General features: G+C 46.3%; 1 pseudogene; it reads right to left on the reverse strand.

Moving 5' to 3' along the window:
* LOC144486629 (SWI/SNF-related matrix-associated actin-dependent regulator of chromatin subfamily A member 5-like) overlaps positions 1-24,519 on the reverse strand; it is a 234,063-nt pseudogene that overhangs the window by 194,898 nt on the left and 14,646 nt on the right.

Raw genomic sequence — 24,519 nt, forward strand, 5'->3', positions numbered from 1 at the left:
GATTTCAGTGATTTTATGTGTGTACATCCTTTTTTATTTCAACCCACCCTCAGTCCAAATGGTAACTTCTTTCCCTGAATCGTGTCTAATTTTATTCTTTATTTCCCTTCCTGACAGTGAACATAATCACGATTGTGACACTGACGAGCAGAAACTGTGGTCTGTCCAAACGTGTGACTCGTTACCTGGTGGCCATGTCAGCGGGGGATCTGCTGGTCGTGATCCTCGACCTGATATTCAGACACATTCCCATTCTTTATTGGGAACAGTTTTTTTTCCTGCTATGGGTCCCCGTGTGTAACATCCACGCCGTCCTGCTTTATGCAGCCACTGACTGTTCTGTCTGGTTCACCGTCATTTTCACCTTTGATCGATTTGTGGCCATTTGCTGCCCCAAGCTGAAGAGTAAATATTGCAGTGAGAAATCGGCGGCTCTGGTTCTGGGAACAGTGACGGTGCTGAGCTGTTTAAAGAACATTTTCTGGTATTTTATGTGATTAAATAGATATATGCTGGGGAACGCCCCCTGGTTTTGTGATATCAGACCGGATGTTAGGGAATCTCTTGTCTGGGGAACAATCGAGTTCCTCCACCACATTCTCACCCCGGCTGTCCCATTCGTCCTGATTCTGCTGCTCAATGTTTTCACCGTCAGACACATTTTAATGAGCAGCAGAGCCCGCAGGAGACTCCGGGCTCACAGCAGTGGGGAGAATCCCAGAGACCCAGAGATGGAGAGTCGCAGGAAATCCATCATTTTAATGTTTGTTATCTCAGCCAATTTCATCCTCTTATGGTCGACATTAATGGTTTTTTCAATATTGACTCGGATGGATGATTTGGGCTCTGGGTCGGTATGGTTAGATTATTCTGTTCAGGAATTGGGCTTCATGCTGCAACTCACAAGTTGTTGTACAAACACTGCCATTTATGCTGTGACACAGACTCACTTCAGGCAGCAGCTAATAAATCTGCTGAAATATCCCCTTACTTCAATTCTTCAACTCATTAGACCCTGACAGGAAACTACAACTACACGACCCCTGAATCTTCCTGTTGGACTTTCAAACTATAAATAACAAACAGCCTCACAGAGACAGAGAGAGTGACAGATAAAGAGAGAGAGAGAGGGCAGTGAGAGCAAAAGTGAGAATGATAGAGAGACGGAGATTGACAGAGAGAGGGAAGGTCATAAATACATGGAGTGTGACAGATTTTGAAAGAGTTTCTAACAGATGCAGTGAAAGAAACAGAGAGAGTGTGAGAGAGAGACAGGGAGAAAGGACAGAGACAGATAGGGACTCTCACAGAGCGAGAAAAACAGGGATAGAGATTGGGGGAAATGGGCCGGAGATGGACAGGGAATGCGAAAGGGAGACAGAGGGGAGGATGCAATGAGAGAGGGAGACTAAGACGGAAAGGGATACAGAAAGGGAGGCAGAGAGAAACAGAGACAGAGACAGAGAGCGTCAGCGAATTTGAAACAGTGAGACTGAATGAGTACAATGGACACAGCAAGAGCAAAAGACAGAGCGAGGTAGAGAGAGATATAGACAGAGAAATAAGAAAAGGGGGACAGAGAAGGAGAGTGAGACTGAGAGGGAGGAGGAGACACGGAGGAAGAGTGTAGAGAGAAGGTGAATGAGGGCGATGCAGAGAGACAGTAAGAGGCACACAGAAACAGGCAGAGGGAGAGAGAGAGAGAGATCCAGAGAGGGATGCACAGAAAGACAGAAAGAGACAGAGAGAGAGACATACTTAATTACTTTAACGATAACCATCAGGTGGAGTTATTGGAATATGAGCTCCCTGATTGAGACAGTTAATGCTGTCCAATCCGGGACCTGCAGACGTATATAATATGGTGTGTCTCGGTTACCGGAAGTCAGGGTGTGTACACTCAGGGTATGGATGTAATGGACTGGTGGTTTTATCACTACACTATTAATACAGAAACTCAGCTAAACTTCTGTGCAGCCGGGTTCGAATCCCGTCACAGCAGATGGTGGAATTTGAATAAATATATCTGGAATTCAGAATCAGCTTGGTGACCATAAAAGCATTGTCGATTTTCGGAAAAGCACATCTGGTTCATTACTGTCCCAGGGAAGGAAATCTGTCGTCCTTATGTGGTCAGGACTAAATGCGACTCAAAGTGGTTGACACTTAATTGTCCTCCGAACATGGGCAACTAGGGATGGGCAATAAATGCTGGCCGGCCAGCGACACCCAAGTCCCAAGAGTGAATACAAATACTTTGTACTGGGAAATTTTAAACAAACGGCAAATTGTTTCTCACAGCTGGATAAATACCCAATCCCTCTGATTGAGGACTTAACCTCAAAGCTGGCAGGAGGATTCTTGTTTCCAATTATGGACTTATTCACGTGCACTTATACTGACAGCTAGATGAGGTTTCCCAGCGATATTCAACCATTCATACTCAAAGGAACTTTAACATTTATAAAGTGTCAAATGTAGTCTTACATTAACACTGCAATGAAGTTAATGTGAAAATCGCGTAGTCGCCACACACTGGTGACTGTCCGGGTACACTGAGGTAGAATTGAGCATGGCCAACGCACCTAACCAGCACGTCTTTCAGACTGCGGGAGAAAACCGGAGAAACCAGATGAAACCCATGCAGATACGGTGAGAATGTGCAGACTCCGCACAGACATTGACCCAAGCCAGTAATTGAACCCAGATCTCTGGCGTTATGAGGCAGCAGCGTTAACCACTGTGACACCTCGTCTATGGTGATAGTTTGGGCAAAGTAGTTCCAGAAGTACCTGCATGGCGGTGCAGCCCATAACATCGGCCCATATCCAGCTGTGGGCTTTATTACTGTCCGCCTACCATTATCCAGGAGGCTGAGTCACTGACGCCGATGCCTTGAGTTGGCTACGATTCACAGACACTTGTCGTACCCACAATGGAAGAGATGGTAATCATTAACTTTTTCAAAACTCTCCCAGTGCCTGCCAATAATATTCGGCTGCGGAGGCAAAATGACCCATTCCTGAATGAATTGAAGCAGCTCATGCTGATGCGGGAATCCAAAAGGCCGTTACAGCCTGAATTACACCCATATTGGAGTGGAAGAGAGCAGCTGATTGTGGAAGATGGCACACGCCTATGGGGTTCAAGAGTGTCATCCTGAGCCAGGGTCACCATCCCATGGTGAACTTTACCATGGCCACCCAGGAGTGGCAAACTGAAGATCCTCGAGGTTGCCCTGTTGGTGGCCAGGTATGGGTACGGATATTTGCTCGTGGGTCAGTGTTGGCAATATCAACAAGGGCAGAACTATCACCAGTCACTACTCTTCACACTTGGGAATGGCCAGGACGGCCATAGACGTGGCTGCACATGGACAGTGCCGGTCCGTTCATGGGGTCTATGTTCCTGGTAATGGTAGATGCTGATTCAAAATGGATGGCCGTGCACAGGGTGAGTTAATCAATCACAAGGAGAAGAGTGGAGAAACTTCACACCTCTTTCTTGACACCCGGGATCCCGGAAATGTTAGTTTCTGAAAATGGACCACCCTTCATCAGCCAGGAATTTGTGCATTAGATGAAGTTGAACAGAAATTAACATGTTAGGAGAGTGTCATATTACCGATCATCCAACGGCCTGGCAGAAAGAGCGGCCCAAATCGTAAAAGCAGGTTCAAAAAAACCAGCCCACAGCCTCCTTGGTCACCAAACCATCCAGATTAATCTTCAATTACAGGACAACACCCTCTTAACCACCCCGCACGACCCCCCCTCCCCCGACCCCCACCCCCACCCCCCCCACACCCCGCCCCGCAACCACCCATTCAGCTACCAGAATAACCCCAGCAGAGTTGGTCATGAGGAGATGACTCCGCCCAGGGTTGAGTCTGATATTCCCAAGGGTGGGAGGTTCGCAAGGCATCAAGGCACCCAGTGTTGATCCCACCAGCCGGGAGAGGCACCTAAAGGCAGGTGATAGGTAATTGGTAAAGAATCATGGCAATGGATCCGCGTGGTTATGAGGCACGGTCGAGTCGGGAACAGGGCCAGTTTCCTACCAAGTCCGCTTGGAGATACCATCCTATGGGAATGCTGCAATCATCTACAAGCCATGAAGCCCCAAGCCGTGCAGGAAAAATCAATTCCCAGCACAGCGGGAACTTTGGAAAGAATTCCAGGCTCTCCGGCTCCTGTTCTCCATCTCCGCCAGTGGGAACCTCGGAGTCTGAAATGGACACAGTGGGTTTAGCCTATCGATCACATTGTCACCCGATAAAGGGAACTCGGGCCACACGCTCATGGTGGAAGAGGCGAGCTCCGGTCTGCTGAACCCCACTCACTTCCGACGCTGAGCAGCAGGAACTGGACCCAGCATTGAAACTCCAAAAAAGGCTTCCAAGGTGGTCAGCCCTCGGCGGTTACTCAGACCTGGAGGGGGAAGGGGTGCAATGACTTCAATCAGGTTCATGAGTTGGACACGGGCAAATATAAACTACCAAACTGAGGCCTGTGTAATGTGCCCACTCAGGGAGCTCCACAGAATGCAAGCTGCAGAGAGTGAAGCACTGACAGTTGGGGTAAGTGTGGGAGTTTAGGGAAGTGGGTGGAAAGATATTGCTGTGTCTTGTGTCCCTTACTGCCCGGTCCCTTAAGACCAGGTCTAGTGCGGGTCGGTGTCCCCCAGTCATTACAGTTCAGAAAGTGACGTGGGACCAACGGAAGCAGCGGTAAGGTGAGTAAGGCCTTGGAAGGAACACTCAGGGAATTTGCTGAGTAGCTCCTGCTGACGATAGCTTCAGGAAGGGCTCCCAATATTGTTAATGTTCTGGGGACCCGTGTTCGAATCCGGTCACAGCAGCTGGTCGAATTTGAATTCACTAAAAAATATCTGGAGTCAAAAATCTACTAATGACTATAAAACCATTCTCCATTGTCGGAAAACCCCATCTAGTTCACTAACGTCGTTGAGGGAAGGAAACCTGCCGTCCTTATCAGGTCTGGCCGACATGTGGCTCCAGAGCCACAGCAATGTGTTTAACTCTCAACTGCTCTCCAAGGTCAACGAGGGACAGGCAGTAAATGCTGGTCAGCCAGGGACGCCCATGTCCTTTGAATGATTAAACAAACAGGTTTGGGACACTGGCTCCCTGTGCGGACGTGGGCGGGAGCTACAAGGAGGCTGATCAACTGAACAATAGCACAGGGGATCAGCGAGCCATTCAAGAGGGAGGAGAAAAGGGAAATATAGTTATAAATGGGGATAGTTTGTCAGGGGAATAGACACTTTTCTCTCTGGACAGGATTGAGAGTCTCGAAGGCTGTGCTGCCTGACTGGTGCTCCGGTTCGGGACATCTCACCTGGGCTGCTGGGAAACATGGAACTGGAGGGGATAGATTCAGTTGCTGTGATTCACGTTGTTGAATTTACTGCAGATTAAATCTGAAATTGGAGTCACAATTATAGGACCCGAATGGATTCAGTGTATTCCCAGAGTTAAAGAGGGTAACTATATCCCAGGAGAGTGGAACAGCCCGGAGAGACACTCTAACATTTGGAACTGAATCATTGAAAAGTCACAGACGGGTGAAAGATAACACTGAGGCAACATGGGATCTTGAGAGTTGTGTTTTAGATGGGAATACCTTTGGTGGGTAACATAGCCTCGAATGTTACAAATTAATTAATGTGATCAGCATTGTCCATTCTTTGAATGGCAGCAATTCAATCTCAGAAATAAATATATTCCACAACCTCAATCAATGTCGTCACGTGTTTGTTAATTAGAAGAAACTCGAAGATGAGCGATTTTGCAATGTCACTATCCCAGAGGGGATACCAGAGGGTACATATGAATGTCTTTGGGAATGTATCATCACGGAGTTAACACAGAGACTACCTGCAGAGCGAAGGGACACATTACTTCACGCTGAAAATGTATCAGGAATTTCAAATAGAACATAGAACAGTACAGCACAGAACAGGCCCTTCGGCCCACAATGTTGTGCCGAGCTTTATCTGAAACCAAGATCAAGCTATCCAACTCGCTATCATCCTGCTGTGCTCCATCTGCCTATCCAATCACTGCTTAAATGTTCCTAAAGTGTCTGACACCACTTTAACTGCAGGCAGTCCATTCCACACCCCAACCACTCTCTGTGTAAAGAACCTGCCTCGGACATCCTTCCTATATCTCCCACCATGAACCCTATAGTTATGCCCCCTTGCAATAGCTCCATCCATCCGAGGAAATTGTCTTTGAACGTTCACTCCACCTATCCCCTTCATCATTTTATAATCCTCTATTAAGTCTCCACTCAACCTCCTCCACTCCAGAGAGAACAGCCCTAGCTCCCTCAACCTTTCCTCATAAGACCTACCCTCCAAACCAGCAGCATCCTGGTAAATATCCTCTGCACTCTTTCCAGCGCTTCCACATCCTTCTTATTGTGAGGTGACCAGAACTGCACACAATATTCCAAATGTGGTCTCACCAAGGTCCTGTACAGTTGCAGCATAACCCCACGGCTCTTAAACTCCAAACCTCTGTTAATAAAAGGTAACACACTATAGGCCTTCTTCACGGTTCTATCCACTTGAGTGGAAACCTTCAGCGAACTGTGGATATGGACCCCAAGATCTCTCTGTTCCTCCACAGTCTTCAGAACCCTAACTTTGACCCTGTCATCCACATTTAAACTTGTCCGACCAAAATGAATCACCTCACATTTATCAGGGTTAAACTCCATTTGCCATTTTTCAGCCCAGCTTTGCATCCTATCTATGTCTCTTTGCAGTCTAAAACAGCCCTCCACCTCATCCACTACTCCACCAATCTTGGTGTCATCAGCAAATTTACTGATCCACCCTTCAGCCCCCTCCTCGAGGTCATTAATAAAAATCACAAATAGCAGGGGACCAAAACTGATCCCTGTGGCACTCTGCTAGCAACCTGCCTCCAGTCCGAAAATTTTCCATCCACCACCACCCTCTGTCTTCGATCAGATAGCCAGTTACCTATCCAATCGGCCAATTTTCCCTCTATCCCACACCTCCTTACTTTCATCATAAGCCTACCATGGGGGACCTTATCAAACGCCTTACTAAAATCCATGTATATGACATCAACTGCCCTACCTTCATCAACACAATTAGATACCTCCTCAAAAAATTATATCAAATTTGTGAGGCACGACTTGCCCTTCACGAATCCGTGCTGACTATCCCGGATTAATCCGCATCTTTCCAAATGGTCGGAAATCCCATCCCTAAGGACCTTTTCCATCAATTTACGAACCACCGAAGTAAGACTAACTGGCCTATAATTACCAGGGTCATTTTTGTTCCCTTTCTTAAACAGAGGAACAACATTCGCCACTCTCCAGTCCTCTGGCACCATCCCCGTGGACAGTGAGGACCCAAAGATCAAAGCCAAAGGCGCTGCAATCTCAACCCTTGCCTCCCAAAGAATCCTAGGATATATTTCATCAGGCCCAGGGGACTTCTCGACCTTCAGTTTATTCAAAACTGCTAGTACCCCCTCCCTCCGAACATCTACTTCCTCCAGCCTATTAGCCTGTAACAACTTCTCTTCCTTAAAAACATGGTGAAGAAAATATCCCACCTGATCCATGGAGTTATTGGTGTTCCTGGTAAGTGACAATTACCCTTGTAGTTGTCTAAATCTGTGTGTGAGCTGCTCTATGCTATTACTCTGTGACGGATCTGCATGTCAGCATTTTACAGACACAGAAACAAACAAAGAAAAATACAGCACATGAACAGGCCCTTCGGCCCTCCAAGCCCGCGCCACTCCCGGTCCAAACTAGACCATTCTTTTGTATCCCTCCATTCCCACTGCGTTCATGTGGATTTTTAGATAAGTCTTAAACGTTCCCAGTGTGTCCGCCGCCACCACCTTGCCTGGCGGCGCATTCCAGGCCCTCACCACCCTCTGTGTAAAATACGTCCTTCTGATATCCGTGTTAAACCTCCCCCCCCCCCCTCACCTTGAACCGATGACCCCTCGTGAACGTCACCACCGATCTGGGAAAAAGCTTCCCACCGTTCACCCTGTCTATGCCTTTCATAATTTTATATACCTCTATAAGGTCACCCCCCATTCTCCGTCTTTCCAGTGAGAACAGCCCCAATTTACCCAATTTCTCCTCATAACTAAGCCCTTCCATACCAGGCAACATCCTGGTAAACCTCCTCTGCACTCTCTCTCAAGCCTCCACGTCCTTCCGGTAGTGTGGCGACCAGAACAGGGCGCAGTATTCCAAATGCAGCCGAACCAATGTTCGATACAACCGCAACATCAGGCCCCAACTTTTATACACTATGCCCCGTCCTATAAAGGCAAGCATGCCATAGGCCTTCTTCACTACCTTCTCCACCTGTGACGTCACCTTCAAGGATCTGTGGACTTGCACACCCAGATCCTTCTGCGTATCTACACCCTTTATGGTTCTGATCATGGGCGGATGAACACGTGGCTGAGGAATGCTTGGGCGGATGAACACGTGGCTGAGGAACTGGTGCAGGGGGCAGGGTTTCTAATTCTTGGATCATTGGGACCTCTTCTGGGGCAGGTGGGACCTGTACAAGAGAGACGGGTTACACCTAAACGACAAGGAATTATGATCAATGGATCCAAAGTGTTCCCTCACACTCACATCCATCACCTGCCCTAACTCATTTCCCAATAGGAGATCCAATATCGCATCCTCTCCAGTAGGCACCTCTATATACTGATGTTGAAAATTGCAGGGAGATTTGCTAGTGTTATTGGGGAGCGCTTAAACTAGATTTGCAGGGGGATGGGAACCAGAGTGCCAGAGCAGATAGTGGAGCAGGGGTAAAAAGACAGGTTAGTTCAAGCAAAATCACAAATGGAAGGGTTGAGCGTGGTGGAAATAATCTTTTGAGGTGTGTCTATTTCAATGCCAGGAGTATTGTGGGGAAGGCAGATGAGTTGAAGGCGTGGATAGACACATGGAAATATGACATTATAGCCATTAGTGAAACTTGGTTTCAGGAGGGGCAGGACTGGCAGCTCAATGATCCAGGGTTCCAATGTTTCAGGCAGGATAGAGGCAGAGGGATAAAATGTGTGTGGGGGGGGGGGTGGCATTGTTGGTCAGGGAAAATGTTACAGCGGTACTCATGCAGGATAGATTAGGGAGCTTGTCAACAGAGGCCCTATGGGTGGAGCTGAGAAACAAGAAAGGTATGACCACATTAATGGGGTTGTATTATAGACCACCCAATAGTCAGCGAGAATTGGAGGAACAAATCAGCGGACAGATAGCTGACAACTGCAAGAAACATAAAGTTGTGATAGTCGGGGATTTTAATTTTCCACATATAGATTGGGACTCGCATACTGTTAAAGGTTTAGATGGGGTAGAGTTTGCAAAATGTGTTCAGGAGAATTTTCTACATCAGTATATAGAGGTGCCAACTCGAGAGGATGCGATATTGGATCTCCTATTGGAAAATGAGTTGGGGCAGGTGATGGATTTGAGTGTGAGGGAACACTTTGGATCCAGTGATCATAATGCCATTAGTTTCAACCTGATCGTGGATAAGGATAGATCTGGTCCTCAGGTTTGAATTTCTGAACTGGAAAAAGGCCAAATTTGATGAAATGAGAAGGGAACTGGGAGGTGTGGATTGGCACAGGCTGTTATCTTGTAAGGATGTAAATGGAAAGTGGGAGACCTTCAATGGAGAAATTTTGAGAGTGCAGAGTTTGTATGTTCCTGTCAGGATTAACGGCAAAGTAAATCGGAATAAGGAACCTTGGTTCTCGAGGGAGATTGTAACACTGATTAAGAGGAAGAGAGAGTTGTATGAAATGTACAGGCAGCAAGGAACAGATCAGATTCTCGAGGAGTAAAAAAAGTGCTGGAAGCTACTTAAGAAGGAAATCAGGATGGCGAAAAGAAGACATGAGGTTGCTTTGGCAGACAGAGTGAAGGAAAATCCAAAGAGCTTCTATAGGTATGTTAGGAGCAAAAGGATAGTGAGGGATAAAATTGGTCCTCTTGAAGACCAGAGTGGTAGACTGTGTATGGAACCAAAAGAGATGGGGGAGGTATTAATTAGGTTTTTTTGCATCCGTATTTACTGAGTAAACGGGCATGGAGTCTACGGAAATAGGGCAAACAAGTAGGGAGGTCATGGAACCTTTACAGATTAAAGGGGAGGAGGTGCTCGCTGCCTTGAGGCAAATCAGAATGGATAAATCCACAGGACCGGGCAGGGTACACCCACGGACCTTGACGGAAGCTACTGTTGAACTTGCAGGGGCCCTGGCAGACATATTTAAAATGTCAGTATTCACGGAGCAGGTGCCGGATGATTGGAGGGTGGCTCATGTTGTTCCGTTGTTTAAAAACGTTTCCAAAAGATATCCGGGAAATTATAGGCCAGTAAGTTTGACGTCGGTGGTGGGCAAGTTATTGGAAGGTGTGATAAGGGATAGGATCTACAAATATTTGGCTAGACAGAAACTTATTAGGGAGAGTCAACATGGCTTTGTGCGTGGTCGGTCATGTTTGACCAAACTATTAGAGTTTTTCAAGGAGGTTACCAGGAAAGTGGATGAAGGGAAGGCGGTGGATGTTGTCAACCTGGATTTCAGCAAGGCCTTTGACAAGGTCCCTCATGGGAGGTTAGTTAGGAAGGTTCAGTCGCTAGGTATACATTGGGAGATAGTAACTTGGATTAGACACTGACTCAATGGAAGAAGCCAAAGAGTGGTTGTGGAGGATTGCTTCTCTGAGTGGAAGCCTGTGACTAGTGGTGTGCCGCAGGGATCGGGGTTGTGTCCATTGTTGTTTGTCATCTATATCAATGATCTGGATGACAATGTGGTAAATTGGATCAGCAAATTTGGTCATGATACAAAGATTGGAGGTATAGTGGACAGTGAGGAAGGTTTTCAAAGCTTGCAGAGAGACCAACTAGAAAAATAGGCTGAAAATGGCAAATGGAATTTAACGCAGACAAGTGTGAGATATTGCACTTTGGAAGGACAAACCAAAGTAGAACGTACAGGGTAAATGGTAGGACTCTGAACAGTGCAGTTGAACAGAGCATTGTCGGGCAATACAGCAGGATATAGATAGGCTGGAAAATTGGGCGGAGAGGTGGCAGATGGAATTTAATCCGGATAAATGCGAAGTGATGCATTTTGGAAGAAATAATGTAGGGAGGAGTTATACAATAAATGGCAGAGTCATCAGGAGTATAGAAACACAGAGGGACCTAGGTGTGCAAGTCCACAAATCCTTGAAGGTGGCAACACAGGTGGAGAAGGTGGTGAAGAAGGCATATGGTATGCTTGCCTTTATAGGACGGGGTATAGAGTATAAAAGCTGGAGTCTGATGATGCAGCTGCATAGAACGCTGGTTAGGCCACATTTGGAGTACTGCGTCCAGTTCTGGTCGCCGCACTACCAGAAGGACGTGGAGGCATTGGAGAGAGTGCAGAGAAGGTTTACCAGGATGTTGCCTGGTATGGAGGGTCTTAGCTATGAGGAGAGATTGGGTAGACTGGGGTTGTTCTCCTTGGAAAGACGGAGAATGAGGGGAGATCTAATAGAGGTATACAAGATTATGAAGGGTATAGATAGCTTTTTCCCAGGTCGGAGGTGACGATCACGAGGGGTCACGGGCTCAAGCTGAGAGGGGCGAAGTATAACTCAGACATCAGAGGGACGTTTTTTACACAGAGGGTGGTGGGGGCCTGGAATGCGCTGCCAAGTAGGGTGGTGGAGGCAGGCACGCTGACATCGTTTAAGACTTACCTGGATAGTCACATGAGCAGCCTGGGAATGGAGGGATACAAACGATTGGTCTAGTTGGACCAAGGAGCGGCACAGGCTTGGAGGGCCGAAGGGCCTGTTTCCTGTGCTGTACTGTTCTTTGTTCTTTGTTCTTTGAGGGATCTGGGAATACAGGTACAGAATTCCCGAAAAGTGACGTCACAGGTGGATAAAGTCGTAACGAGTGCCTTTGGTACATTGGCCTTTATAAATCGGAGTATCGAGTATAAAAGTTGGAGTGTTATGATAAGGTTATATAAGGCATTGGTGAGGCCGCATTTAGAGTATTGTGTACAGTATTGGTCACCTAGTTACAGGAAGGATGTAAATAAGGTTGAAAGAGTGCGGAGAAGTTTCATAAGGATGTTGACGGGACTTGAGAAGCTGAGTTACAGAGAGAGATTGAATAGGTTGGGACTTTATTCCCTGGAGCATAGAAGAATGAGGGGAGATTTGCGAGAGGTGTATAAGATTTTGATGGATATGGATAGAGTGCATGCAGGCAGGCTTTTTCCACTGAGGCGAGGGGAAAAAAAAACCAGAGGGCATGGGTTACAGGTGAAAGGAGAAAAGATTAAAGGGAATATTAGGGGGCGGGGGCTTCTTCACGCAGAGAGTGGTGGGAGTGTGGAATGAGCTGCCGGATAAAGTGGTAAATGCGGGGTCACTTTTAACATTTAAGTAAAACTTGGATGGGTTGATGGATGAGAGGGGTGTAGAGGGATATGGTCCAAGTGCAGGTCAGTGGGACGAGGCAAAAAATGGTTCAGCACAGAAGGGCCAAAAGGCCTGTTTCTGAGCTGTAATTTTCTATGGTTTTCTATGCCAAATTTCCTTTGTCTTCTGAGAAAGTAGAGGCATCTTAACCATCGCATCGGCATGGAAGGACCAGGACAAGTTGTTGGTGATCTCGACAACTGGAGCCTTGAAGCTCTCAACCATCTTCACTTCATCCCCATTGATGTAGACAGGGGCATGTCCTCCACGACGTTCCCTGAAGGCGATGACTATCGACTTCATTTTGTTGACATTGAAAGAGACATTATTGTCATCACACCAGTTCACCAGATTCTCTATCTCTGGACCAGAGAGAGGAGGGGACAAGAGGCATGGGGATTTGGGGAATATGGGGATTTGGGGAATATGGGGAATGGGGGATGTAGGGAATGAGGGGGTTCTGGGGGTGAGGGTGATATGGAAGTCAGGGGATCAAGGGGTCAGGGTGATATGGGGAATGAAGGAAATGGGGATTTGGGGAATGAGGATGTGTGGATATGGGGAATAAGGGAAATCTGGGCGTGAGGGTGAGATGGAGGTCGGGAGATGGGGGTGAGGGGGATGTGGGGCTGAGTGGGACATGGGAAATGAGGGGGATGTGAGAATCAGGGATATGCGAATGAAGGAGTATGGGAGTATTGGGGTTTTGGGGAATGGGGTAATTATAGGGACGAGGGCGATGGGAATGTACGGGAGACATGGAGAATTGAAAAGAATGGTTATAGAGGGAGATGGGGATATGAGGGGGTGGGGATATGGAGGTTGAGGGTATGGGAGTTATATGGGTGAGGGGATGGGAGGATGGGGTGGTGATATGGTGGGGATATAAGGTGAGGATATGTGGAATATGTAGTGAGGGTGATATGGGGATGAGGGGAATTGTGGGATATGGAGGCGGGATATGGGGGTGAAGCACAGAGGGGATATGTGGAATAAATGGATAGGCTGAAATGGGGGTGAGAGTAATTGGGACACGGGGAATGAGAGGGCGGGGAGATATGGGACAGCGGGAATGAGGATGAAGGGGGATACGGGGTGAGCGGGATGGGGAATTAGATTAGAGGGACAATGTATAGAGATGGGGAAATAGTGGAGATGGGGGTTAACGGAGGGAACAGTGAGGGGGCACAGAGAAGGGAATGGAGGGGTCAGGATAGAATAGAGGGGATAGTTGTGGTGCAGAAGGGGTGAATAATGGTGACAGAGTGCGGAGCAGAGCAGAAGAATAGAGGGGATGGGGAAATAGTGGGGATACTGGGTTGGGGGAGTGGAGCGGACACAGGTCTGTGAAAGGAAGAAAGTGAGATGGAAAGAGTAGGAGACCGAGAAGAAACAAATAAAGGGAGAGTGAGCGATAAAAGAAAATTAGATGAGCTTCAGTGTCAGCAACGAAATCCATTTGTCTGCCTCAGAGTGTTCCTGGACATCCATCTTGTTTCTCAGAAGAAAGAATATGGTACACAGATATGATGGTGGTTCTTGCACTATGAGACTTGCCCTGCCATAGAATATGGTGTTAAACCCCTGGGCGCATAATTAATGAGTTGGGAGCTGGAACATATGGTGTGGTTTCCCGCCAGCTCGAGAGCGGGAAACACACCATGTTCCTCTCCTCTCACCATGGGACATAGACCTGGGTGGGAGATTTCCGCCCAGGGAGTCTAAGCCTCCAGTTTCCTGCTGCTTCACTCCCTCCTTCCTGGAGTAGAGCTGTTACATTTTGCAGTTTCCAGTCCACTTGGGCCTTTCCTGAAGCTAGGGAATGTTCGCAGATTACAACCAATGCAGTGCCATAGCAGAGGCCTGGGCATCCAGGTGAGTGATGGAGGGAATTGGATTGTGGGGCAGAGGAGTGGATTTGGCAGCAAGGACAGGTGGGTGGCTCTCAGTCGGCTCCCCTTTCCTAATGTCTGGTTCTTTGATAAGACACTTCAGAGCCTTTAAATAAGCCACATCCGCCCTCCCCCCTCCCGATCCAGGAACCCACAAGCAACCTGACAGTGGGAGAGTGATCAATGGTTACTTTTCAGGCTCCCCACATGACAAGTTCCCCCATCCAACATTGGGTCAATACCAGCAGTGACAGGATGGGGCCCTCAGGTGGTCATTAAATGCCCACCTAACGGCCTCAATCAGGTGACTCACCTGAGGAAGGAGCAGCGCTCCGAAAGCTCGTGATACCAAAAAAACCTGTTGGACTTTAGCGTGCTGTTGTGGGACTTCTCACTGAGATCAAAGTTTAGTGCAGTGGGTAAAATGGACTGATGTATGAGGAGAGATTGACTAGGTTCGGATTGTTTTCACTGGAAGTCAGATGAAGGAAGGCGGGGGGGGGCGGATCTCAGAGACTAATAAAATTCTAACAGGACTCGACAGGGCAGATGCAGGGAGGATGTTCCTGATGGTGGGAGTGTCCAGAACTAGGGGTCACAGTCTGAGGATTCGGGGTAGACCATTTAGGACGAAACGGGGAGACATTTCTTCAAACAAAGCATGGTGAGCCCTGTGGAATTCATTAGCGCGGGAAGTAATTGATGCCAAAACATTGAATGCATTCAAGTGGTGACGAGATCTAGCACTTGGGATGAATGGGATAACAAGGTTATGGGGAGAAAGCAGGATTAGGCTATTAAGTTGGACAATCAGCAATGATGGCAATGAATGGCGGAACAGGCTCGAAGGGCCAAATGGACTCCTCCTGTCTTACCTTCCATGCTTCTTTGACAAAGTTTTGGCTCGACTTGTGTTCCACACAAGTACTAGATAGTTCCATGGGTACGATTGGTTTCGAGGGATTATGGGCCAAATGCGGGCAATTGGGCTTAGCTTAGTGGTTTTAAAAAAGAAAGGACAAGTTGGGCTGAAGGGCCTGTTGCCATGCTGTAAACCTCTATGACTCTAAGTAATTGTTCATATTCCACAGGCTTTCAGAAGTTGCAATAGCATCGTATTTAAAACCAAGGAGATTTCAAATAATGGGACTTTAGCTTTTAGATAGTGTAATTCCTATTGCATAGAAAACTAGTTCCAGTGATGCAATGTATTTAAACACCAAAAATATTTGATTAGCAACACAGATATTGATGTGTGAAGCCGATGACAACCATTTCAGAATATACATTTGAACTTGGGTATTAGCTGCCAGCTAAACACTTTACATTAGCATAGCAAGATTGATTCAATGGCCCTATCTTCACCAAGACAGATGAACTCATTTGAATCGTTTTGTCAAAACCCACAATAAAGGCTTTAAAAAAAAAACATTTTGCTGTAAACACAAACAATTCCAAAGCTGAAATTAAGGGTTTAATCCAATTGTTTAATCATCTCCTCTTGGCAGAATGACAATGGTATGAAGTAAAAGAGACTGAACAAAATCATCACAGTACAATGCATTTAATGCAATTAGCTTTTGATACTCAGTTTGCAGAACTTTATGAGATGCAGATTAAGTGAGACTTATTGTGCCGATGAAAATATTGCAGCAGCATTGTAAGAAGAGTATTGAACAGGTGAGCCATGAAGTTGCAGGATTGGAATAGCAGAGCAAGGGGCACTCCCGTTCCTGATGTTAATTTTACCTTTCTTTCACCCCTGTCTAATATAGCATTAATATCTTCGTCTGTAATGTCGCTCTCTTTTGAAGCAAATACGTGGGGAGCACCGTGACGAATCATCTGCAGCAGTTCATCTTTCCCCAGCTTATTGAGATTCTGATCGACTAACCTTCCTGAAAGAATTCAGTCTCGATGTTAAGAAATTGTAAAGAACAAAGAAAATTACAGCACAGGAGCAGGCCCTTCGGCCCCTACAAGCCTGCACTGACCATGCTGCCCCGACTGAACTAAAACCCCTTACCCTTCCGGGGATCATGTCCCTCTATTCCAATCCTTATCATGTATTTGTCTAGACGCCCGTTAAAACTCACTACCATAGCTGCTTCCACTAGCTTCCCTGGCAGCGAGTTCCAGGCACCCACCACCCTCTGTGTAAAAAACTCATACATCTCCTTTAAACCTTGCCCCTCACACCGTAAGCCTGTGCCACCTAGTAATTGATTCTTCCACCCTGGGAGAAAGCTTCTGAATATCCCTTCTGTCCATGCCCCTCATAATCTTATAGACTTCTCTCAGGTCGCCGCTCAAACTCCGTCGTTCCAGTGAGAACAAACTAAGTTTCTCCAACCTCTCCTCATAGCTAATGCCCACCATACCAGGCAACATCCTGGTATGGAGGGCATTAAACTTGTAGTAATGCAAGAGACGGTTTCACATGTTAATAAATAGACACACAAGGGCTATAGTGGAAACTAGTGAGCCAGAGAACCATAGAAAATTACAGCTCAGAAACAGGCCTTTTGGCCCTTCTTCTCTGTGCCAAACCATTTTTTGCCAAGTCCCACTGACCTGCACCTGGACCATATCCCTCCACACCTCTCTCATCCATGAACCCGTCCAAGTTTTTCTTAAATGTTAAAAGCACTTACCACGTTATACGGCAGCTCATTCCACACTCCCACCACTCTCTGCGTGAAGAAGCCACCACCGCCCCCCCCCCCTAATATTCCCTTTAAACTTTTCTCCTTTCACCCTTAATCCATGCCCTCTGGTTTTTTTCTCCCCGAGCCTCAGTGGAAAAAGCCTGCTTGCATTCACTCTATCTATATCCATCAAAATCTTATACACCTCTATCAAATATCCCCTCATTCTTCTACGCTCCAGAGAATAAAGTCCCAACCTATTCAATCTCTCTCTCTGTAACTCAGCTTCTCAAGTCCCGGCAACATCCTTGTGAACCTTCTCTGCACTCTTTCAATCTTATTTACATCCTTCCTGTAACTAGGTGACCAAAACTGTACACAATACTCCACATTTGGCCTCACAAATGCCTTATATAACCTTACCATAACACTCCAACTTTTATACTGGAAAATCCGATTTATAAAGGCCAATGTACCAAAGGCACTCTTTATGACCTTATCCACCTGTGACGTCACTTTTAGGGAATTATGGACCTGTATTCCCAGATCCCTCTGTTCAACTGCACTCTTCAGAGTCCGACCATTTACCCTGTACGTTCTACTTTGGTTTGTCCTTCCAGTGTGCAATATCTGACACTTGTCTGCGTTAAATCCCATTTGCCGTTTTTCAGCCCATTTTTCTACTTGGTCCAAATCCCTCTGCAAGCTTTGAAAACATTCATCACTGTCCACTACACTTCCAATCTTTGTATCATCAGCAAACTTGCTGATCCAATTTACCACATTATCATCCAGATCATTGATATAGATGACAAACAACAATGGACACAACACCAATCCCTGCGGCACACCACAAGTCACAGACCTCCACTCAGAGAAGCAATCCTCCACAACCACTCTCTGGCTTCTTCCATTGAGCCAGTGTCTAATTCAATTTACTATGTCCCCATGTATACATAGTGACTGAAATCTTCCTTACTAACCTCCCCTGAGGTACCTTGTCAAAGGCCTTGCTGAAATCCAGGTAGACAACATACACCGCCTTCCCTTCATGCACTTTCCTGGTAAGCTCCTCGAAAAACTCTAATAGATTGGTCAAACATGACCTACCACGCACAAAGCCATGTTGACTCTCCCTAATAAGTCCCTGTCGATCCAAATATTTGTAGATCGTGTCCCTTATCACACCTTCCAATATCTTGCTAATCACCGACGTCAAACGTACTGGCCTATAATTTCCCAGATTTCGTTTGGAACCTTTTTTAAACAACGGAACAACATGAGCCACCCTCCAATCACCCGGCACCTGCCCCGTGAATACTGACATTTTAAATATGTCTGCCAGGGCCCCTGCCAGTTCAACACTAGCTTCCCTCAAGGTCCGTGGGAATACCCTGTCTGGTCCTGGGGATTTTTCCACTATGATTTGCCTCAAGACAGCGAGCACCTCCTCCCCTTTAATCTGCAAAGGTTCCATGACCTATCTACCTGTTTGCCCTATTTCCGTAGACTCCCTGCTCGTTTCCTCAGTAAATACGGATGCAAAAAAACCCATTTAGTATCTCCCCCATCTCTTTTGGTTCCATACACAGTCCACCACTCTGGCCTTCAAGAGGACCAATTTTATCCCTCACTATCCTTTTGCTCCTAACCTACCTATAAAAGCTCTTTGGATTTTCCTACACTCTGTCTGCCAAAGCAACCTCATGTCTTCTTTTCGCCCTCCTGATTTCCCTCTTAAGTAGTTTCTTGCACACTGTATACTCCTCGAGCATCTGATCTGTTCCTTGCTGTCTGTACATTTCATACAACTCTCTCTTCCTCTTAATCAGTGTTACAATCTCCCTCGAGAACCAAGGTTCCTTATTCCTATTTACTTTGCCTTTAATCCTGACAGGAACATACAAACTCTGCACTCTCAAAATTTCTCCTTTGATGGCCTCCCACTTTCCATTTACATCCTTACCAGAGAACATTGAACCCACTTACCAGAGAACATTGAGCCCACTTTGTTGCACAGCGTAATTTAACTGGCTATTCACACTCTGGGGAAGATTGCAGAGGGTTTTAATGTTCATTTTTGCATTTTGTAGGACCATTTCACCAAAGTCAGGAACACATATGCCAGATTGCACAGTTCCAGGTGGTAGGTCCGAATCTATCGTAATGATAATTCATTTTAAACTCTTTGACGATTAGAGAAGTTAGCTGTGAAAATATTGAAGTTTAATTTTAAAATGTTCTGCGGTATTTGAAAAAGAACAGGTTATTGAGGGAGTATCCAATGCATTCACAATCCCCAAGACAAAGTTTTAACATCCGTGCCATAACTCATTCGGAGAAAAGAATGCAAGATAAAGTTCTGGAGTGAAGGCTGGGAATGATTGACACTTCTCATGGTAACCCAAAGTTTCAACGATGCCATTTAAAGTTAATACCTCAAAGCACCGAAATATACTGAGGACTCTGTGCTACGCTCCCCACGCAGTTCCCACCCAAAAAACAACCAACGTCAACACCCACCTTGCTGAATTAAAACAGGATGCTATGTCAGATCAAGACACACTATTGTTTTAAACAGTCACTAAAACTTGTGAAATAAAAGCTAAATAGATGGAAGCAAAGTTCTGGAAATACTCAGCAGATCAGGCAGCATCTGTGGAGAGGGGGGTTCTGAAGAGTTATAGTTGACCCTTCGCTGATGCTACCAGATTAGTTGAGTATTTTCAGCAGTTTTTAACTCATGAAAACCTATGCTGATTTGTAACCCAAAACATCACAGCATGCAGTCTGATGTACCTTGCTGCACATGTCCAATGCTGCCATGGTGTCATCAGTGATCATTTTCAAATTCTTTTAAAGACATCATCGTGGAAATCCTTGCATGCTTACGAAGGCTAAACATCACAAATCCCTATCATTTACTAAAAATCCTGTTCTATTTTTGATCAGTCTGCAGCACAGGTACAGTAGTGCTCCAGAGCATGACAAAGTCTGACATCAGGGGATATTAGGCAGGGATTTATGGAGTTGGGGTGGAAACTAAAGGCCAAGACTGACAGAGTGGTTATCTCTGGACTCTTGCCTGTACCACGGGATAGTTTAGAGAGGAATAGGGAGAGGGAAGGTTTGAATTCATGGCTGAGGGGATGGTGCAGGAGGGAGGGGTTCAGGTACTTAAGCAATTGGGGCTCGTACTGGGGAAGGTGTGACCTCTATGAGAAGGATGGTCTACACCTTAATCAGAAGGGGACCAATATCCTGGGGGGTAAATTTGCTAAGGCCATGCAGGGAGGTTTAAACTGATTCGGGGGGGGGGGGGGAGGGATCCTGAGTAGTGGGGCTGAAAGTGAGGGATGCATGGATGGGGACTGCAATGCACGGCATTGCAGAGGTGGGGTGGAGCAGGGTTTGAAATGTGTATACTTCAATGCCAGGAGTATTCGCAATAAAGTGGGTGAACTTGCAGCGTGGATCAGTACCTGGGACTTCGATGTTGTGGCTATTTCAGAGACATGGATAGAGCAGGGGCAGGAATGGATGCTGCAGGTCCCGGGGTTCAAATGTTTTAGTCGAAGTAGGGAAGGAGGTAGAAGAGGGGGAGGGGTAGCATTATTGGTCAGAGATTGTATCACAGTGTCAGAGAGGAGGTTTGATGAGGACTTATCTGTTGAGGTAGTATGGGCGGAGATTAGAAATAGGAGAGGAGAGGTCACCCTGTTGGGAGTCTTTTATAGACCTCCTAAAAGTTCTAGAGAGGTTGAGGAAAGGATTGCGGAGTCAATCCTGCTTAGGAGTGAAAGTAATAGGGCAATTGTTATGGGGGATTTTAACTTGACTAATATTGACTGGAATTGTTATAGCTCTAGCTCGTTAGAGGGGTCAGTTTTTGTTCAAAGCGTGCAGGAAGGTTTTTTGACTCAGTATGTAGACAGGCCAACTAGAGGTGAGGCTATATTGGATCTGGTGCTGGGAAATGAGCCAGACCAGGTGCTAGACTTGGAAGTTGGTGTGCATTTTGGTGATAGTGACCACAATTCGGTTACGTTCACCTTAGTGATGGAAAGGGATAGGCATGAACCTCGGGCCAGTGGTTTTAGCTGGGGGAAGGGTAATTATGAGGCTATTAGGAGAGAATTAGGAAACATAGGTTGGACTAGGAGATTACAGGGACTGGGAACGTCCGACATGTGGAGTTTTTTCAAGGAGCAGCTACTGCGAGTCTGTGATAGGTATGTCCCTGTCAGGCAAGGAGGAATTGGTAGGGCTAGGGAACCGTGGTGCACCAAAAAAGTTTCTTTGTTGGTTAAAAAGAAAAAGGAGGCTTATGTTCGGATGAGACGTGAGCACTCGGGTAGTGCACTAGAAAGCTTTAGATTGGCTAAGAGGGAGTTGAAGAGCGAGCTTAGAAGGGCTAAAAGGGGACATGAGAAGACTTTGGCGGATAGGGTTAAAGAGAATCCTAAGGCGTTCTATAGGTATGTCAAGAACAGAAGGTTGGTTAGGGCAAGTTTAGGGCCAGTTATAGATGGCAGAGGGAAGTTATGTGTGGAACCGGAGGAGATTGGTGAAGCATTGAACCAATATTTCTCTTCGGTGTTCACGCAAGGGGACATGAATATAGCTGAGGAGGACACTGGGTTGCAGGGGAGTAGAATAGACAGTATTACAGTTGATAAGGAGGATGTGCAGGATATTCTGGAGGGTCTGAAAATAGATAAATCCCCTGGTCCGGATGGGATTTATCCAAGGATTCTCTGGGAGGCAAGAGAAGTGATTGCAGAGCCTCTGGCTCTGATCTTCAGGTCGTCGTTGGCCTCTGGTATAGTACCAGAAGATTGGAGGTTAGCGAATGTTGTCCCATTGTTTAAGAAGGGGAACAGAGACTTCCCCGGGAATTATAGACCGGTGAGTCTCACTTCTGTTGTCGGCAAGATGTTGGAAAAAATTATAAGGGATAGGATTTATAGTTATTTGGAGAGTAATGAATTGATAGGTGATAGTCAGCATGGTTTTGTGGCAGGTAGGTCGTGCCTTACTAACCTTATTGAGTTTTTTGAGAAAGTGACCAAGGAGGTGGATGGGGGCAAGGCAGTGGACGTGGTATATATGGATTTTAGTAAGGCGTTTGATAAGGTTCACCATGGTAGGCTTCTGCAGAAAATGCAGATGTATGGGATTGGGGGTGATCTAGGAAATTGGATCAGGAATTGGCTAGCGGAGAGGAAACAGAGGGTGGTGGTTGATAGTAAATATTCATCATGGAGTGCGGTTACAAGTGGTGTACCTCAGGGATCTGTTTTGGGGCCACTGCTGTTTGTAATATTTATTAATGATCTGGATGAGGGTATAGTTGGGTGGATTAGCAAATTTGCTGATGACACCAAAGTCGGTGGTGTGGTAGACAGTGAGGAAGGGTGTCGTAGTTTGCAGGAAGACTTAGACAGGTTGCAAAGTTGGGCCGAGAGGTGGCGGATGGAGTTTAATGCGGAGAAGTGTGAGGTAATTCACTTTGGTAGGAATAACAGATGTGTTGAGTATAGGGCTAACGGGAGGACTTTGAATAGTGTGGAGGAGCAGAGGGATCTAGGTGTATGTGTGCATAGATCCCCGAAAGTTGGGAATCAAGTAGATAAGGTTGTTAAGAAGGCATATGGTGTCTTGGCGTTTATTGGTAGGGGGATTGAATTTAGGAGTCGTAGCGTTATGTTGCAACTGTACACAACTCTGGTGCGGCCGCACTTGGAGTACTGTGTGCAGTTCTGGTCCCCACATTACAGGAAGGATGTGGAGGCTTTGGAGAGGGTGCAGAGGAGGTTTACCAGGATGTTGCCTGGTATGGAGGGGAGATCCTATGAGGAGAGGCTGAGGGATTTGGGATTGTTTTCGCTGGAAAGGCGGCGGCTAAGAGGGGATCTTATTGAAACATATAAGATGATTAGAGGTTTAGATAGGGTGGATAGTGATAGCCTTTTTCCTCTGATGGAGAAATCCAGCACGAGGGGGCATGGCTTTAAATTGAGGGGGGGTAGTTATAGAACCGATGTCAGGGGTAGGTTCTTTACCCAGAGGGTGGTGAGGGATTGGAATGCCCTGCCAGCATCAGTTGTAAATGCGCCTAGTTTGGGGGCGTTTAAGAGATCCGTAGATAGGTTCATGGACGAAAAGAAATTGGTTTAGGTTGGAGGGTCACAGTTTTTTTTTTTAACTGGTCGGTGCAACATCGTGGGCCGAAGGGCCTGTTCTGCGCTGTAATGTTCTATGTTCTATGTTCTATCGGACTCGGAAATGCACAATTAACAATGCAGGCGGTTGTTTACAGCCAATCTATATACCAGGGTGTTTGATTTTCCACTCCACCGGATTTCCTTATATATGGATCGGACTACACAGTAGTTTTTGTTCAATTCCTCCTGGTCTCCAGAGTCTCAACTAATTTGGTCATGGATTCGAGTTCGAGTGACTGGCATGCTCTTTGAATTTCCAATCGAATCCGAATCCAAACCTACATCCTCCCAAAATAGGAACTTTAACATTAAGCTAATTCTTAATCCATTGAGACAATGTCATCTATTTCACAAAGCGTGAACTTTATTACTATATTTACTCTCTCATAACAGATTTGTTGAACATATTCTAAAAACATAATTTGCATTGTGTTTTAGTTTGGTTATCCCCTCAAGGTTATCTCAGTAAGCTTCTTTGCCTGTCCTACTATAACTAAAACCATTGCTGATTCCAGTGTTTATTGCAAATTAATTTATAACACATTTTGGAATATTTTCAATTAATTTCCCTTTACGGCCTGGCAATCGTTCATTTGGGTCTTATGCCTTATGTTGGCCACCCCCTCCCCCCCCCCCCACCACCCACCCCCCCCCCCCCCCCACCCCGTCCGAGCTACTCAAGTATCCACGAAAATATTAAATCACTCCATGTCTCCTTCCTATAGAAAGATTGAAAGACAGAAAGGGAAACAAAAGCCTTGACCAGGCCTGCGGCTGACCTTGCTCCTTCACTTTCGGCAGCAGTTTGTCCAGTACCACCATTTTGCCACTGTTAACTACCAGGTGAGTGTCACTGGTGTAAGGTGGGCCAGGTTCAGCTCCATCAAACAGATAGAGGTGGTTGCAACACTTGCGCAGTTGCATCGGTCTATTCAATAGACGCATTTTGTCCATTTTCCCTGAGGAGTTCAGGATGTCAATATCCTTCATTAATATCCTGGTGTACCTGTCAGCAAAGCCAGAATTAAAACTCATCAGACCAACTTGGAGATAAATTCATTTTTTTAATGTCCCTCAACAGAAAGCAATTACAACCTAAAATGAATGCTTTGTTCTCTAGGTGCCTCGGACAAAGTCTCGGATCCACATTCCAACCCCTCTCACCTACCAGGGAACAGGGTGCTCCATCTAAGCCTCA

Source organism: Mustelus asterias, unplaced genomic scaffold, assembly GCF_964213995.1.
Source record: "Mustelus asterias unplaced genomic scaffold, sMusAst1.hap1.1 HAP1_SCAFFOLD_420, whole genome shotgun sequence".
NCBI lineage: Eukaryota > Metazoa > Chordata > Chondrichthyes > Carcharhiniformes > Triakidae > Mustelus > Mustelus asterias.